Here is an 8,022-nt window from a genome sequence, read left to right as displayed (position 1 = left end):
AAATAAATAAATAAATAAATAAATAAATAAATAAATAAATAAATAAATAAAATAAACAAATAGTGCTAAAGGAAGATTTTTTTAAATCCTGGAATAGAATACCTGATGAAAATATCCTTTAAGCATGAAGGATAAATACTTTCCAGACACACAAAAGCTGTGGGATTTCATCAACACCAGAACAAAAAATGCTAAAGGGAGGTTTAAGTCTGAAAGAAATTGGTATTAATGAGCAAAAGGAAATCATCTTAAAGTACAAAACTCACTGGTAATAGTAAGTACTCAGAGAAACACAGAATATTATAACGCCATAATTGTGGTGCATAACCTACTCATATCTTGAGTAGAAAGACTGAAAGATGAACTGATTGAAAATAATTAGTGCAACGACTTTTCAAGACATGGATAGTATAGCAAGATATAAATAGAAACAATGAAAATTTAAAAAGCAGGGGGATAAAGTTAAAATGTAGAGTTTTTTTTATTAGTTTTATCTTTACTTGTTTGTTAGCTACTGTGTTTGTTTATGCAATTAGTGTTAAGTTGTCATCAGTTTAAAATAATAGATTATAGGATATTATTTTAAGCCTCACAATAACCTCAAACCAAAAAGCATACAATGAATGCACAAAACATAAAAAACAATAAATTAAAGCATACCACCAGAGAAAATTGCCTTTGTTTAAAGGAAGATAAGAACAAAAGGAAGAAGGAAGTGAAGACCACAACCAGAAAACAAATAAGAAAATGGCAGGAGTAAGTTTTTATTTTCAATAATAACATTGAATGTAGTTGGACTAAACTCACCAATCAAAGATATAAAATGACTGAATGGATAAAAAACAAGACTGGACAATCTACAAAAACAACTCGTTACCTATACAGACACAAATAGACTGAAAATAAAGCAATGGAAAAATATGCTAGTGGAAATCAAAAAAGAGTAGGAGTGGCTATGCTGATATAAGATAAAATAGATTTCAAGACAAAAACTATAAAAAGGGCAGAGAAAGTCATTATATAATGATTAATGGGTTAATTCAGAAAGAGGATATAACAGTTTTAAATATCTATGCACTTAACTACGGAGCACCCAGATGTATAAAGCAAATATTGTTAGAGCTAGAGAGAGAGATAGACCCCAAGACAATAATAGCTGGAGACCGCAATATTCCACTTTCGGCATTGGATAGATCTTCCAGACAGAAAATCAACAAAGAAAAATCAGACTTACTCTGCACTACTGACCAAATGAACCTGGTAGATATTTGTAGAATATTTCACCCAATGGTTGCAGAATACACATTCTTCTCTGCAGCACATGAATCATTCTCAAGGATAAACTATATATTAGGCCACAAAATAGTCTTAAAACATTCAGAAAAATTAAAATAATATCAAGCATCTTCTCTGACCACAATGGAATAAAACTAGAAATCAAAAATGGGGGAATTTTGGAAACTATACTAACATATAAAAATTAACAATATGCTCCTGAATGACCAGCAGGTCAATAAAGAAATTAAAAAGGGAATTTAAAAAGTTTGTAAAACATGTGATAGTGGAAACACAACATACCAAAACCTACAAGATACAGACAAAGCACTACTGAGAGGGAAGTTTATAGCAATATGCACCAGATCAAAAAAGTAGAATACTTCAAATAAACAACTTAAAAATGCATCTTAAAGAACTAGAAGAGCAAGAGCTAACCAAACCCAAAATTAGTAGAAGAAAATGAATAATAAAGATTGAGCAGAAATAAAGGAAACAGATACAGAAAACAATTTTAAAAATCAATGAAATGAAAAGTTGGTTTTTTGAAAAGATAAACTGAACTGATAAACTGAAGCTTTAGCCAGACTAAGAAAAAAAAGAGAAAAACTCAAATAGATAAAATCAGAGATTAAAAAGGAGATATTACGACAACTATAACAGTAATACAAAGGATATTAATGGCTACTGTGAGCAACTATATGCCAGTAAGTTGGAAAACATAGAAGAAGCCAATAAATTCTGAGATGCATACAACCTACCAGGATTGAACCAGGAAGAAATTCAAAATCTGAGCAGGTCAATAACAAATAATGAGGTCAAAGTCATAATAAAAAGTCTTCCAGCAAAGCCAAGCTCAGGATCTGATAGCTTTGCTACTGAATTTTACCAAACATATAAAGAACTAATGCCATTTCTACTGTAACTATTCCAAAAAATAGAGGAGAAGGGAACATTTCTGAATTCATTCTACAAGGCCAGTGGTACCCTGATACCAAAACCAGACAAAGACACGTAAAAAAAAAAAAAAAAAAAAAAAAAAAAAAAAAAAAAAAAAAAAAAAACTACAGGCCAATATCCATGATAAATATTGATGCAAAAACCCTCAACAAACTACTAGCAAACTGAATTCAACAACACATTAAAAAGATCATTCATCATGACCAAGTGTGATTTATCCCAGGGATGCAAGGATGGTTCAACATATGTAAATCAATTGATATGATATATCATATCAACAAAATGAAGGACAAAAACCATAAGATCATTTCAACTGATGATGAAAAAGAATCTGATAAAATTCAACATCTCTTCATGATAAAAATTTCTCAAAAAACTGGATATAAAAGAAATATAACTTAACATAATAAAAGCCATATGTGACAGACCCACAGCTGCATAATACTGAATGGGAAAAGATGGAAAGTTTTTCCTCTAAGTTATGGAACACAACACAGATGCCCACTTTCACCACTGTTATTCAACATACTACTGGAAGTCCTAGCTGAAGCAATCAAATAAGAGAAAGAAATAATGGGCATCCAAATTGGAAAGGAAGAAGTTAAATTATCTTTGTTTGCAGATGATATGATATTATATTTGGAAAAACCTAAAGAGTCTGCCAACAAGCCATTATAACAGATAAATAAGTTCAATAAAATTGTAGGATACAAAATCAACATACATTTCTATATGCCAACAGTAGCATTTCTATATGCCAACAGTAAATGATCTGAAAAGGAAACAACAAAGTAATCCTATTTATAATAGCAACAAATTAAATAAAATACCTAGGAATTAACCAAAGAAGTATAAGATCTGTACACTGAAAACTATAAAGCACTGATGAAAATAATTGAAGAGGACACACAGAAAATAGAAAGATACTCTATGTTCACGGATTGGAAGAATCAATATTGTTAAAATGTTTATGCTTCCGAAAGCAATCTACAGATTCAACACAATTCCTATCAAAATTCCAATGACATTCTTCACAGAAATAGAAAAAAAAAAAAAAAAAAAACACTAAAATTTATATGGAACCACAAAAGACTCAGAATAGCCAAAGCTACCCTGAGCAAAGAGAACAAAACTGGAGGAATTACATTACCTGGCTTCAAATTACACTACAGAACTATAGTAACCAAAACAGCATGATACTGGAGTAGAAAACGGACACATAGACCAATGGAATAGAATAAAGAACCCAGAAACAAATCCATACACCTATAGTGAATTCATTTTCCACAAAGGTGCTAAGAACATACTTTGGGGAAAGGGCAGTCTATTCAATAAGTGGTGCTGGGAAAACTGGATATCCATATTCAGAAGACTGAAACTAGATCCCTATCTCTCACCATGTAAAAAAATCAAATCAAAATGGATTAAAGACTTAAATCTAGGACCTCAAACTATGAAACTACTAAACAACAACATTGAGGAGCCTCTCTAGGACATTGGACTGGAAAAAGATTTCTTGAGCATATGCACCAGAAGCATAAGCAACCAAAACAAAAATAGATAAATGGGATCACATCAAATTAAAAAGCTTCTGTACAGGAAAGGATACATCAATAAAGTGAGGAGACAACCCACTGAATGGGAGAAAATATCTGCAAACTATTCATCTGACTAGGGACTAATAAGCAGAATATAGAAAGAACTCCAACAACCTTGGCCAGGCACGGTGACTCACACCTGTAATCCCAGCACTTTGGGAGGCCGAGGTGGGTGGATAACTTGAGGTAAGGAGTTTGAGACCAGCCTGGCCAGCATGGTGAAACCCTGTCTCTACTAAAAATACAAAAAGTAGCCAAGCATGGTGGTGTGCACCTGTAATCCCAGCTACTAGGGAGGCTGGGGCATGAGAATCGCTTCAACCCAGGAGGCAGAGGTTGCAGTGAGCCGAGATCATACCACTGTACTCCAGCCTGGGCAACAGAGCGAGACTCCGTCTCCAAAAAAAAAAAAAAAAAAAAAGAAGAACTCCAACAACTCTATAGGATAAATCTAAAATTTGGTTAAAATATGGGAAAAATATCTGAATAGACCTTTCTCAAAAGAAGACGTGCAAATGGAAAACAGGTATATGAAAAGGTGCCCAACGGCACTGAGTATCAGAGAAACACAAACCAAAACTACAGCGAGATATCATCTCACCCTCATTAAAATGACTTTTATCCAGAAGACAACCAATAGCAAATGCAGGTGAGAATGTGCAGAAAAAGTTACCCTTGTATAGTTTTGATGGGAATGTAAATTAGTACAAACACTATGTAGAATAGTTTGGAGGCTCATCAAAAAAACTAAAATTAGAGCTGTCATGTGATCCAGTAATCCTACTGCTAGGTATATACCCCAAAGAAAGGAAATAAAATCAGTATATCAAAGAAATATCTGCACTCCCATGTTTATTTCGGCACTATTCACAACAGCCAAGATTTGGAAACAAGCTAAGGGTCCATCAGCAAATGAATGGATAAAAAAAAGCGTACATATACACAATAGAGTATTGTTCAGTGATAAAAATGAATGAAATTCTGTCATTTGCCACAACGTGGGTGGAACTGGAGGTCATTATGTTATGTGAAATAAGCCAGGCACAGAAAGACACATTTCACATCTTTTGACAATTACAAAACTAAGAATTAAAAGAACTGAAATCATGGAGATAGAGAGTAGAAGCATGGTTACCAGATACTGGAAAGGGTAGTGGGGGTGCATTGTAGGGAAGTGGGAATTGTTAATGGTGACTAAAAATAGTGAGAATGAGCAAGATACAGTATTTGATAGGAGAACAGGGTGACTATAGTCAATAATAATTTAATGGTACATTTCAAAATAGCTAAAAGTATATAATTGGATTGTTTATAACACAAAGAATAAATGTTGAGGTGATGGATACTCCATTTACCCTGATGTGATTATTATGCATTGTATACCTGTATCCAAGTATCTCATGTACCCCATAAATATTGCACCTTCTATGTTCCTACAAAAACTAAAAATTTTAAAAAGTTCACAACTTAAAAGAAAAACTCGACTTCTGGAATGCCATAGTAAGGACTTCTGCAATAAAAGTAGTTCTTCTCTTCTAAAAAAGCAATTTGAATGCTGGCAAAAAAATCTGTTGGCTGGGAGCAGTGGCTCACGCCTGTAATCCCAGCACTTTGGAAGGCTGAGGCAGGCGGATCACCTGAGGTCAGGAATTCGAGGCAAGCCTGGCCGACGTGGTGCAACCCCGTCTCTTCTAAAAATACAAAATGTAGCCGGGCATGGTGGTGGGCGCCTGTAATCCCAGCTACTTGGGAGGCTGAGGCAGGAGAATCACTTGAATCCGAGAGGCGGAGGTTGCAGTCAGCTGAGATCGTGTCATTGCACTCCAGCCTGGGAGACAAGAATGAAACTCCATCTCAAAAACAAACAAATAAACAGTCAAAACCAAGTCTTTTAGTACTCTGGAAATTTGAGTTTTGTAACAATCAGAAAAGTGTTTATTCAAGAAAACTGGCTGAAGCTCAGTAGAAACTGCAGGCCTTGTGGCATTTCGACTTGCTTTAATTCTATTATAACTTTCCTTTCCCAGTTCTGGGTAAACCTTGAAAGCCAAGAGTCATGCAGTTATGGTCATTATGAAAACTGGCAGCCTTAGAAATCACTGGAGGAAGCAGAAGGACTTTGGAGTTCCCCAAAGTTTCATCTTTAGAGAATAATTACTGTTTTATTTCCCAAAACACATGATCAAAACTCCATTCTCATGGTTTGTCTTATTTCACCTGACTCATAGCTCACCTTGAACAACTGTACACTAACAAACTGGATACACTTCTGGAGACATACAAGCTACCAAGATTGAATCAGGAAGAAGTAGAAAACCTGAATAGACCAATAATGAGTAATGAAATCAAATCAGTAATAAAAAGCCTCCCAAAAAAGAATGTCCAGGACCATATGGCTTCACTGCCAAATTTTACCAAACATTCAAAGAATTAATACCAATTCTAATCAAGCTCTTCCAAAAAATTGAAGAAAAGAGAATTATTTCTAGCTCATTATTGAAGCCAACATTACTCTGATACCAAAACAAGACAAGGATACAAGAAAGAAAGAAAACTACAGACCAATATCCCTGATGAACATTATGCAAAAATTATCAGTAAAATACTAGCAACAGCTTATCAAAAATAATAAGAATACACCGTGATCAAGTGGGATTTATTCCAGGGATGTGAGTATCATTCAACATATGCAAGTTGGTAAATGTGATACATCACAATAGAATGAAGGACAAAAAATCATATGATCACCTCATAGATGCAGAAAAAGCATTGGATAAAACTCAACATCTCTTCATGGTAAAAACACTAGGCCAGGCGTGGTGGCTTACACCTATAATCCCAGCACTTTTGGAGGCTGAAGTGGGTGGATCACTTGAACTCAGGAGTTGCAAGACCTGCCTGGGCAACATAGCAAAACTCTGTCTCTACAAAAAATACAAAAATTAGCCGGGTACAGTGGTTTGCATCTGCAGTTCCAGCTACCTGGGAGATTGAGGCAGGAGAATTGCTTGAGCCTGGGAGGCAGAGGTTGCAAGATCATGCCGCTACACTCCAGCCTGGGCAATGGGAGTGATACCTTGTCTCAAAAACAAAAACGAAAACGAAAACAAAAGAGCTCTCAACAAACTAGGCATAGAAGAAACACACCTTACATGGTAGTCCATTTCCATTGCTATTAAAAAAAAATACCTGAGCCTTGGTAACTTAAAAAGAAAAGAGGTTTATTTGGCTGATGGTTCTGCAGATTATACATGAAGCATAATGAGGACCATGGCAGAAGGTGAAGGGGAGACAGCATATCACATGGTGAGAGAGGGGGATTGTATGGTAGCTCTAATTTTAGTTTTTTGATGCGCCTCCAAACTGTTCTCCATAGAGATTGTATTAATTTATATTCCAGTTTTCCAGTTTGTTAGGGTATAGTTGTTCATAATATTCTCTAATGATATATTGTATTATTGTATTGGAATCTATTTCTCCCTTTGTATCTAATAATATTTGCTTTATATATCTAGGTGCTCTGGTATTGGGTACATATATGTTTAGAATAGTTATATCATCTTGCTGAATTGATCCCATTATAATATAATATATATATTATATAATGACCTTCTTTGTCTCTTTCTAAGGTCTTTGACTTAAAGTTTATTATATCTAATATGATTATAGCTACTGATGTTTGCTTTGGTTTTTATTTACTTGAAATATCTTTTTCAGTCCCTCTACTTTCAGTTATATGTGTCTTTGTAGGTGAGATGAATTTCTTATAGGCAGCATATAGTTGGGTTATAATTTTTTATCTATTTGACCAGCCTCTATCTTTTATATTATAAATGTGAGGGCTTATTCCCATAATTTTAGTAATTGTTCTTTTCTCTTTTATTGTTTATCATTGGGGTTTGGCAGTATTCTGTGGTGGTAACATTTGAGTCTTTCCTTGCTTATGTATTAGCTCTTCCAGTGTTTTTTACATTTGTGTGTGTTTTTGTGATGGTAGATATCATTCTTTCACTTCTGGGTATAGGTCTCACTTAAACATTTCTTGTAGGTCTGGTCTAGTAGTGATGCATTCCCTCAGCTTTTGCTTGTCTGGAAAACAATTTTATTGTTTCTTTCTTTCTTTCTTTCTTCCTTTCTTTCTTCCTTTCTTTCTTCCTTTCTTTCTTCCTTTCTTTCTTCCTTTCTTTCT

This window comes from Piliocolobus tephrosceles, chromosome 2 (genome assembly GCF_002776525.5).
Source record: "Piliocolobus tephrosceles isolate RC106 chromosome 2, ASM277652v3, whole genome shotgun sequence".
In the NCBI taxonomy this organism is placed as follows: domain Eukaryota; kingdom Metazoa; phylum Chordata; class Mammalia; order Primates; family Cercopithecidae; genus Piliocolobus; species Piliocolobus tephrosceles.
Note: the sequence above shows the minus strand (reverse complement) of the source record.